The sequence below is a fragment of the Nomascus leucogenys genome, chromosome 14 (assembly GCF_006542625.1).
Source record: "Nomascus leucogenys isolate Asia chromosome 14, Asia_NLE_v1, whole genome shotgun sequence".
In the NCBI taxonomy this organism is placed as follows: domain Eukaryota; kingdom Metazoa; phylum Chordata; class Mammalia; order Primates; family Hylobatidae; genus Nomascus; species Nomascus leucogenys.
Window position 1 is genome coordinate 74,561,093 of NC_044394.1, and position 10,640 is coordinate 74,571,732.

General features: G+C 49.4%; 1 pseudogene across 1 annotated transcript; it reads left to right on the forward strand.

Moving 5' to 3' along the window:
- Positions 1–4,325: 4,325 nt before the first annotated feature.
- Positions 4,326–7,625, forward strand: LOC115838258 (annotated as a pseudogene). The gene is made up of 2 exons (XR_004033262.1): positions 4,326–4,334; positions 5,958–7,625. The product of XR_004033262.1 is annotated as a zinc finger and BTB domain-containing protein 45 pseudogene (transcript).
- The last annotated feature ends 3,015 nt before the right edge of the window (positions 7,626–10,640 follow it).

Here is a 10,640-nt window from a genome sequence, read left to right on the forward strand (position 1 = left end):
GGCAGCTGTGTTGTGTGATGGACATGGATGCAGCTGTGTCCAATGTGGGGTCAGCCCTAGAGGAGAGACAGAGAGACAGAAAAGTGAGAGAATCCTGACCCTTACGATTAACATGGGATCTGCCTGCAAATGCCGTTTAGGGCCATCGCCTCTTCCTGTACTGCTGTTTTTGAGAGTGATGCTCCTGAGCCCCATGACCTAGTCAAATTTGATGTCCCCTTGAGCCAGATTCAGTGCTGGGAGTCCAGTGTGATCTGCCTGGATCTTGCTGCATTGAGAATAGGGCAGATCTTGATCCCAATACAGGGGCTGGATATGAACAGGCAATAGCTGGGTTTCTGAGTCAGAAAGACTTGGTTAATTGCTAGTTGCTAATTGCTTAGGCGAGTAATTTAATTTTGTTGAGTCAGGTTCCTCAGCTATAAAATGCAGATGACAATACTTATTCCTCCAGGTTGTGGGGAAAATGGAGATTCTAAGCACGATGTCCATTTCACAGAAAGATACCAATTTGGTGGTTTATTTTCCTTTCTACCTTCAGAAGTGGCTATCCCTGCCACCCAAACAGACCCTTGACTCTCAAGTGGATGGGGTCCCATTTGCACAGGGGTAGACCTCACAGCCTACGTGGAGTCTCTACTTACCACTTAGTGAGCATTGTATCCGCTCAGGGGCCTCTGTGGGCATCCGTCTCCTCTGCAGCATCTTTCCTCCCCACCGCTGGGTCTGCACATGACCCCCTCCTTGGGTTAGGTCTCTGATCAGTGATGACCTTGGTATGGTGGTGATGGTCAGTCTTGGCATCAAATGAGCCAGTTTATATCATCAGCTATTCAATAAAACACTAATCTAGGTGTCACCGTGGAAGTATTTTGTGACATTGTTATGTACATGTTGTTACAAATGTGCATGATGCATTTACACAGTATAGAATTTTGCCTGGGTGCCAGCCTGAAGTCTGTCCAACAGATCATAGCCATGTTAGTCCAACAGTCACAGGGGCCAATTGATTAAATTATTTTATCTCCCTTGAGAACTAAAAATAAAATCCGAAGCCCCCCGCCTGATTTAACAGACCCCCTGTTGGCCAACAGAACCTCAAATAAATCTTAAAATTCAATTCTTTGCCATGACAGGACAGGAGGTCAGACATACCTCCCTGTACCTCCTTCCCTCTTATGGTTTAGACCCAACAACTGAACAGCATTAATGTTGAAATAGAGATCATGAGACTGACAGAACAGACTCTTTGTGGCAATAAGACCCCAAATTATAAACAGGACCAAGGGCCATGCCAGGCAAGGGTTAAGTCTTGTACCCTACTCTTAAAGAATAAACTAGATTCTAACTACCACATGGTTTTTATTTTTCTCTAGCAGCCAAGCAAGCACTGGCTGTGAGAGAAGCAAGATTAAAACAATTACAACTCACCCAGTTCACAGACGCTGAGTAACTTATCTCCTGCCCCACCAACCTTAAGGACAGCTTTCACCGGACAAGGGACTGATTTCAGTAACTTTCTCCTGATAAGAGACCATCCTCCATGGACTGGTTCTGGCCAGTTTTGGAGGCTGTGCCTTTACAGAGGCTGAGTACCTTCATGTCCCTGCTTCACTTTTTGATGTGTAGGTCCTAATTAGAATACATTTAAGTGTCAAGTCTCCACCCCAGAATGAACATGCATGTTTATTGAATATGCATGTGTTAGGACCTCTTTTATGAGTATTCTCATAAAATGATATAGCTCCTCTGATATCCTATTGAGTATGTATATGTAGCCAAATTATTTGGCTCAAATTCCTGTCCTCTCCTTCCCTCCCTGGAAGTGCCTGCCTCTGGCCTTGGCTGTAGGCCACACTTCCCAGCCTGTCATAATGGCCACCTTGTAGGCTGCAAACCCTTATAAGAAATAAAGCTCTCTTTTCTAAATTTATAAAATTGTGTGATTTTTCAGTTGATGCTCTCTTTCTACACACACACACACACACACACACACAATTTATACAGAAAGAAATCTGGAGAATATATGTGGGAATGGATATTAAGTGTGTGGCACCATGGTGGAAGTAACATAAAGTTGGATTAGGCTAAATTTATTAATGTTGGCCCACTAAACAGAGATTCTGGATTCAGGGTTGTAGGTCAAAGCTTTAGAAAGGGCTCCAATGGTTGGTTTGGTCAGTTACTTGGTTGCTTGCTTGCTTGGTTGTTTGGTTGGTTTGTTGCTTGATTTCTTGTTGATTGGTTGGCTGTTTGCTTATTTGTTTGGTTACTTGGTTGGTTGGCTGAAACAGAATCAGAGTTTACCTAAGGTACATAAAGTTGAGATGCCACAACTTCCTTGGTTTATGTGTACAGGAAGGTATGCAAAAACTCAGGGAGACTGGATTTATTATGTCAGAGCTGCTCACTCACACTGGAGGGTCTACAGAACATACCTCTCACAACGATCATGAGAAAGAATATTGTGAGAGGAGCCCAATATGCTGGAAGAGCTTTGAGCTTGTGCTCTCAGTAGGCAAAATGTTACAGCAGGAACTGCAGCCGCTGGACTGGGATCTTTAAATAAAATGAGGATAATTGAATCCTGGGGTGGCAGGGAACATGGGCTGTCCTTATCACCAAAGATGAGGTGGGTGTGGTCACCACAGTGGAAAGCAATGTCAAGGCAGCAGTCGGAATGGTCTGACTCACGGAAACCCACGGCATTGTGTAGTCCATCATCCACAGGGAGAGCTAATGGGCTGTACCAAAGTCTTAGTTGTTCTTTAAAAAATGAAGAATTCTAGGTCAACTGAATAAAAGACTAACTCAGATTAATGAAACACAGATCTAAAACCCTCAATCAATTCCCAGACTTGAGCCAGTTCACAGGCCCACAACCCCTTAAGTGAAGGGGAGGCTGGGTGATCTTGGGGAAGTACGCTGCTACATTGCCAAAAATTTACATTGTTAATCTTTTTCCCAGTCTTCCCCAAAGGGACCTACAGCCTTCCACCAGGATGACTGTGACTTAGAGAAAAGAAAATTCTCAGATATTTGGGGAATTACTGGACACTGACTCTGATTTGACAGGAATTCCCAGAGACCAAAATCATCACTGTGGTCCACCAGAGTAGGGACTTATGGAGGTTAGCTGGTGGATGGAGTGTGAGCTCATGTCTGTATCACAGTGGATCCAATGTGTCCCTGAACCCACCCTGCGGTTGGAATAGACACATACACAGCAACTTTCAGCACCCCTACGTTTGTTGTTTCACCTACGGACTGAGGACAAGTATGATAGGAAAACCCAATTATGAGCCACTAGGACTGGTTTCACCTAGTAAAAGAGTAAACCAAAAGCAAGAGTGCATTGAGTGCTACATAAATGCTCTCCAAAGGGTGGCCTTGGTAGAGAAGGATTTCAATAATCAAGCAGATAGGATGACCTGTTCTGTGGACACCACTCAGCCTCTTTCCCCAGCCACCCCTGTCATTGCTCAATGGGCTCATGCATACAGTGGCCATGGTGGCAGGGTCAGAGGTGATGCCTGGGCTCTGCAGCATGGACTTCCGCTCCTAAGGTAACCTGGCTGTGGCTCTGAACCACCTCCATCATAGAAGAGGCAGTGTCTTGTTCTCACTGAAACAGACACTATATATGAGAATTTCCCCTCCTACCCTCAATGTTCCTGTCACCACTGATAAATTGTACTTCATAAAAATCACACTACTGTCTAGACATACAGAGTGCTTTATCCACCCTCATGGTCTCCCACACGAGTTGGTTCTCATCATCACTATTACCCCTAGTGACACACCAGCAAAATTTTCATTTCCTGTCCCTCAATCTTATGCTCTGCTGGTCTAGAAGTCTTGGTCCCAAAAGGAGGAATGCATCCCCCACAATACAAAGAAATGATTCTACTGAACTGGAAGTTAAGATAGTCCCTGTCCACTGAGCTCCTCATGCCTCTGAATAGACAGGCAAAGAAGGGAGCTACCGTGCTGGCAGAGGTGGTTGATCTTGACTACCAAGGGTTAATTGCTTCTACTCCACAGAAGTAAGAAATAATACTTCTGGAATACATGGGATCTCCTAGGGTGTCTTCAGTGCTACCTACTACCATGCCCTGTGATTAATTTAATGGAAAACTACAACAACCCAATTCAGGCACAGCTGCCAATGGCCCAATTCCTTCAGGAAGGAAAGTTTGGGTTATTGCCCCATATGAAGAATCAAGACCAACTGAGTTGCTTGCTGAAAGCTAAGGGAATACAGAATGGGTAGTAGAAGAAGGTAGTTATAGTTACTAACTAGGAACATGTGACCAGATACAAAAATGAGGGCAGTAATTGTTGTGACTTTGACAAGGGAGACAAGGCAATTCAATGGGGAGTGAATAGTCTTTTCAAAAATGTCCTGGGACAGATTGATGTTCACATGTACAGACTGAAGTTAGTCCCCTCCCTCACACCATTTATACAAGTTAACCCTAAATGGATCAAAGACCTAAATATAAGAGCCAAAAGTTTAGTACACGTAGGAGAAAATATGGGACTGAGGCTTTGTGACCTTGGGTTAGGCAATGATTTTATAGATATCATACCAAAACCACAAGTATAATAGAAAATATAGATAAGCTGTACTTTATAAAATTCACAAACATTCATGTATCAAAGTAGACTTTCAAGAAAACGAAAAAATAATTACAATGTGAGATAAAATGTCTGCAAACCCTATATCTAAGAAGAGAATTGTATAAGAATATGTTTGGGCCGGGCACGGTGGCTCACGCCTGTAATCCCAGCACTTTGGGAGAACACGGTGGGTGGATTAGAGGTCAGGAGATTGAGACCATCCTGGCCAACACGGTGAAACCCCGTTTCTACTAAAAATACAAAAATCAGCCGGGTGTGGTGGTGCACGCCTGTAGTCCCAGCTACTCAGGAGGCTGAGGCAGGAGAATCACTTGAACCCACGACGAAGAGGTTGCAGTGAGCCAAGATCGTGCCACCGCACTCCAGCCTGGCAACAGAGCAAGACCCCATCTCAAAATATATATATATATTTTTTTCACAAATATATATATATTTTACTATTGACATTCACAAGTCAACAGTAAAAAATAAAATAACACACTTTTAACATGGGGAGACAATCTGAATAGACATTTCTCCAAAGAAGATATACAAGCGGCCAATAAACACGAAACCATGCTCAGTCTTATAACTCATTTAAACAATGCAAATCAAAACCAGTGAGAAAGCACTCCACATCCATCAGGAAGGCAATAACTAGAGAGACAGATAACAATAAGTGTTTGCGAGAATGTGTGGAAACTGGACCCCTCGACACTGCTGGCAGGAATATAAAATGATGCTGTCCTTTGAAAAGCAGTCTGGCACTTTGTCAAAAAGTGAAACACGGAGTTGCCATGTAATATAGCAATTGCACTCCTAGATCTGGAGAAATGAAGTCATGTGAAAAGCTTGTATGTGAATGCTCAGAGCAGCATTATTTAGAACAGCCAAAACGTGGAAACAACCTAAATCCCATAAACTGCAGAAGAGATAGATAAAATATGGTGTAGGTAAGTAACAGAATAGAAGTCAAACATAAAAAGTAACAAGCTACTGATACATACCATGAACATAAATGAACCTTGCAAACTTTGATCGAAGCCAGTCACATAAGACCCAGTGTTGTGTGACTTCATTTATATGAATGTTCTAGAATAGGCAAATCCATAGACTGAAAGTGATTACGGATTTCCTAGGGCGGGGCAGATCAGGGAAATGGGCAGTGGCTGCTGATGGGTACGTGGTTTCTTCTGGGGTGATGAATGTTCTAAAACGATGGTGATGGATACACAACTCTGTGAATATACACAAACTCCTTGCATGGTACACTTGAAATAGATGGGCTGGATAGCATGTAAATTATATCTCAATAAAACTGTATAAAAGTAAAGAGAAGCGCCCGGAAGTGCTGCCTTGGGGTGAGAAGGCGGCCACGGCCGGGACTGGTGCCTGAAGAGGAGCCGGAGTCGGCGGCTGCAGAGGCTGTGCGCCACATACACCTGCAGAACTTCCCACGCTCTCTGCTTGAGACCCTTAATGGGCAGAAGCTGGGTGGGCACTTCTGCGACGTGACTGTGTGCATTCCTGAAGCTTCGCTGCGTGCGCACCGCTGCGTGCTGGCAATCGGCTCGCCCTCCTTCCAAGACAAGCTGCTGCTCGGCCACTCTGAGATCCGTGTGCCTTCGGTGGTGCCCGTGCAGATGGTGCGACAGCTAGTCGAGTTCCTGTACAGCGGTTCGCTCGTTGTGGCACAGAGTGAAGTCCTGCAGGTACTCATGGCTGCGTCGGTGCTTCGCATAGACAGTTATCGACGAATGCACGCAGATTATTGCACGCGCTCGAGCCCCGAGCACCTCTGCACCCGCGCCCCTGCCCACCCCTGTGCCCCCGCCCCTCGCACCTGAGCAGCTGCGTCACCGCCTGCGCCACCTGCTGGCTGCGCACCCCCGGGGCACCCCGGTGCCGCGCACAGCGGTAAGCAGCGCCAGCCCGCGCGTTTGCAGCTGCCTGCGCCCCCGACACCTGCCAAAGCCGAGGGGCTTGGTGCCTACCCCTCACTGTCCGCGGCCCCTGACGACCGAGGTGACAACGATGACGAGGAAACTGACGATGAGACCGATGGCGAGGACGGCGAAGGTGGTGGCCCGGGAGAGAGCCAAGCACCTCCTTCCTTCCCAGACTCTGCTGCCGGCTTCCTCACTGCTGCTGCTGACAGCGCGTGCGAGGAGTTCCCTGCACCCACTGGCCTCTCTGACTACAGTGGTGTGGGAGGGATTTTCTTCCGGGATCTGGGGCAGCTGAGGACGTATTTCCAGACAGCTATGTAACCGCTTGGCACGACAAGGATGGCGCTGTCCCCGAAGGCTGTCCCACTGAGACCCCTGTCCAGGCCGACTGCATACTGGCTGGACCCCGCCCGCCTGGCGTGAAGACCCCAGGGCCGCCCGTCGCACTCTTCCCCTTTCACTTGGGTGCTCCCGAACCACCCGCACCACCCCCTTCAGCACCATCCGGGCCAGCCCCTGCTCCCCCACCCGCCTTCTACCCCACACTCCAGCCCGAGGCAGCCCCCGGCACTCAGCTGTGGGAGGCCCCGGCTCCCTCTGCTGCTCCCACCACGGCCCCCTCAGGCACCTCTGCTCGCACTCCAGGTGCCGAGCCACTTGCCTATGAGTGCGGCCACTGTCGCAAGACGTTCAGCTCAAAGAAAAGCTACACCAAGCACATGTTCATCCACTCGGGGGAGAGGCCGCACCAGTGCGCCGTGTGCTGGCGATCCTTCTCGCTGCGCGACTGCCTGCTCAAGCACACGGTCACGCACACCTGCGTGCACGCCTTCCAGTGCGCGGTCTGCGCCGAGCCCTTCACGCAGAAGAGTTCGCTCAATATGCACATGCGCACTCACCGGCCTGAGGGCGCGCCCTTCCCCCATCTACTGCAAGGTCTTCTCTCACCACGCGCTGCTGGAGCACCACCTGGCCGCGCACTCCGCGCCCTGATGGGGCTGGGGCCTGGTCTCGCCCGCTGTGGATCCGCAACCTCCCGCACAGGCGGCCACGCCCGCTTTCCCGCCAGTAGGCCACGATCCCTCCTGAGCGCAAGTCCTATTTCTCCCTTCACCCCTTTCTCCATATGCCCAAGTCCGCCTTACTCCTCTCCTCCATGTACTTGAACCTTTCAGGTGGTGCTGGGCTGGGGCTGGGACTGGTTAGGGATCAGACCACCTCTGAGAACTAGACCATTTCCAGCCTAAACCGGGCGCTCAGGCCCTTGGACCCGGCCCAAGATTTGACTCCGGTTCTCGCGCCGCCCTCTCCTGGGGTTGAGGTGGGGACTGAGGCCGCTCTCCTGCTCCAGTGTCGGGCTGGGCAAGGGCCCTGGCTCCCTACCCAAGCCATCACTCCCTCATGGGGCACCTAAGGAGGCTCAAGTGGACCCATCATATATGGGGGCTGATCCTCGGGACCCTCACTCTAATAAAGGACTGTAGGCCATGGTACCTAAACAATCAATAAATAAGTAAATAAATAGAAGCTGTAGTTCACAGCCCCCATGGGGCCTAAACAAACAAACAAACAAATAAATAAATAAATAAATGCTCTAGTTCATAGTCCCCTTGTGTTAGGTGTAGTCCTATGACCAGCTTTTGCCAAAGGGAGACAATGGACTAACGTGAGCCACTTCCAGAGCTGGCCTACAAAAGCCTCCAATGCCTTTCTCACACTCTCCCCTTCTACCCATAGATGCAGGTGGGAGGAGGTCCCAGAGATGACGGAGGCACCTGATGGAAAGATTCTGGGTTCCTGCATGGCCACGCAGAGGGGAGCAGCCTCTACCCTGAACGCCCAGCCAGCAACCTCTGCTGGGCCCAAAATATAATGTGAAGTCAATGAAATCTGGGGGAGTCATCTGATACTTCAGGACACGTAACTAATGTATCTGCTTAAAAACTTGGCCGGGGCCGGGCGCGGTGGCTCACGCCTGTAATTGCAGCAATTTGAGAGGCCAAGGCAGGGGCATCCTTGAGGTCAGGAGTTCAAGACCAGCTTGGCCAACATGGTGAAACTCCATTTCTACTAAAAATACAAAAAATTAGCCAAGTGTGGTGGTGGGCGCCCATAATCCAAGCTACTCGGGAGGCTGAGGCAGGAGAATTGCTTAAGCTCAGGAGGCGGAGGTTGCAGTGAGCCTCGATCGTGCCACTGCACTCCAGCCTGGGCAACAGAGCGAGACTCTATCTCAAAAGAAAAAACAAAGAAAAAAAGAAAAAAAACTTGACCGGGGCAGTGGCCCACGCCTGTAATTCTAGCACTTCGGGAGGCTGAGAATGGTGGATCACCTGAGGTCAGGAGTTCGAGGCCAGCCTGGTCAACATGGCGAAACCCCATCTCTACTGAAAATACAAAAATTAGCTGGGTGTGGTGGCAAGCGCCTCTAATCCCAGCTACTCAGGAGGCTGAGACAGGAAAATCACTTGAACCTTGGAGGTGGAGGTTGCAGTGAGCTGAGATTGCACCACTGCACTCCAGCCTGGGCAACAAGAGTGAAACTCCATCTCAAAAATAAATAAAATAAGTAAAAATGTAACCACACTGTTAGCTAAGTATTTTTCTAGACATTTAAACCCAGCCATTTTGTCTCAGAAAACTTTGTTCTTACACAATGTTTGATTCTGTGCTAAATAAAACATTTAAATCAGAATTATACCAATCTTTAAATCTTTTTGCTAACACAGTATTTTCCAGGGCATTTTTTTTTTTTTGTATTTTTCTTTTTAAAGCAGCTGACAGGCACTTGTTTATTTCCCCAGAAGGAGGCAGAATGGGGTCCTTGGGGAGTCTCTGTACTAGCCTGGTGCCCTGGACAGGCAGATCTCACTTCCAGAAGAGCACATTCCAGAAAAGCAGCCAGCAAGGGTAGAGGCCCAGGGACAGCAGTGGGAAGAGCAGGGTGCCTTAGGTGTGGTGCTCCAGCACACCCTGGGCCAGCGCTGCCAGGAAGAGCTGCCAGCCCTCGGCCAGTGACAGTGGTGCCTCCTGCAGCTCCCGCCACAGGAATGGGCTGCCAAGGAGCATGGCTGCCGGGCTTGTCAACACCAGCAGGGCAGCATAGAGGGTCCAGGGCCCAAAGGCTCGGCGAGCACAGCGGCAGCACCATAGCGGCGGCCAGCAGGAAGTCCAGTCAGAAGTTGGTGAGGGCCATGCAGCCCAGCTGCAGTACTAGGTAGATCAGGGCTACCAGCTTCAGAGCCATCCAGCCCCTGTCTGGGACCTGTGTGCTTACCACCCTGTGCTGGGGGAGGGGGGACACTAGGGCCAGGGGCCCCCCTGAGCTTCTCAAGGCCCACTCCGGCCTCATGCAGCTGCATCCACAGTTGCAGAGCCTTGAAACCAAGGACCAGGAGCAAGAAGCTGGTGGCAGGCATGTAGAGGCCGATGGAGGCGAAGCGGGACAGGGTGGGGAGCAGGTAGAGGAAGAACGGCTGGTACGGGTGCTCCAGGAGGTGGCTGAGCTTGCAGAACATGCCCTCCAAAGCCTTGCCCACTGCCACCAGGTCATACTTGTACTGGCGGAAGCTATTGATGTGTCGCAGGGTTAGGGCCTCCACATGGCAGCACAGGAAGAGGCCATGAGGGCAGGTGCTGTCGTTCGGCGGTCTGTGATTCTAAGACCTAAGACCAGGATTGCTTTTGAGACTGGAGTGAAACAGCAAAAACAGAAGACAAGAGTGACTCTGAGGCCTTTACTTGGCTTCCACACTAAAATGCATTAGCCCCAGGAGTCAGCTTCTCTTTTCTTCCTCTTCATATTTAGATGGTGAGAGAGGTAGCGTTTAAGACATACATTAGGGCCCCAGATGAGGGCCAGGAACAGGCTGGACCAAGACTCAGACAGCCCAGCTCCATGGCAACCCGATGGCCCCTGTGGGAGTGGACAGGTATCCTGCTCATTCCCTCTCAGGGCGACTTCAGCTCTTGGAGGGGAGGGTTCTGGTTAAGTCTCAGGTGGGATAGTTATGGTGAGTGACAGTTGCTAGAAGAACACGGTGACAATATCTGTTATTTTCAATTGAT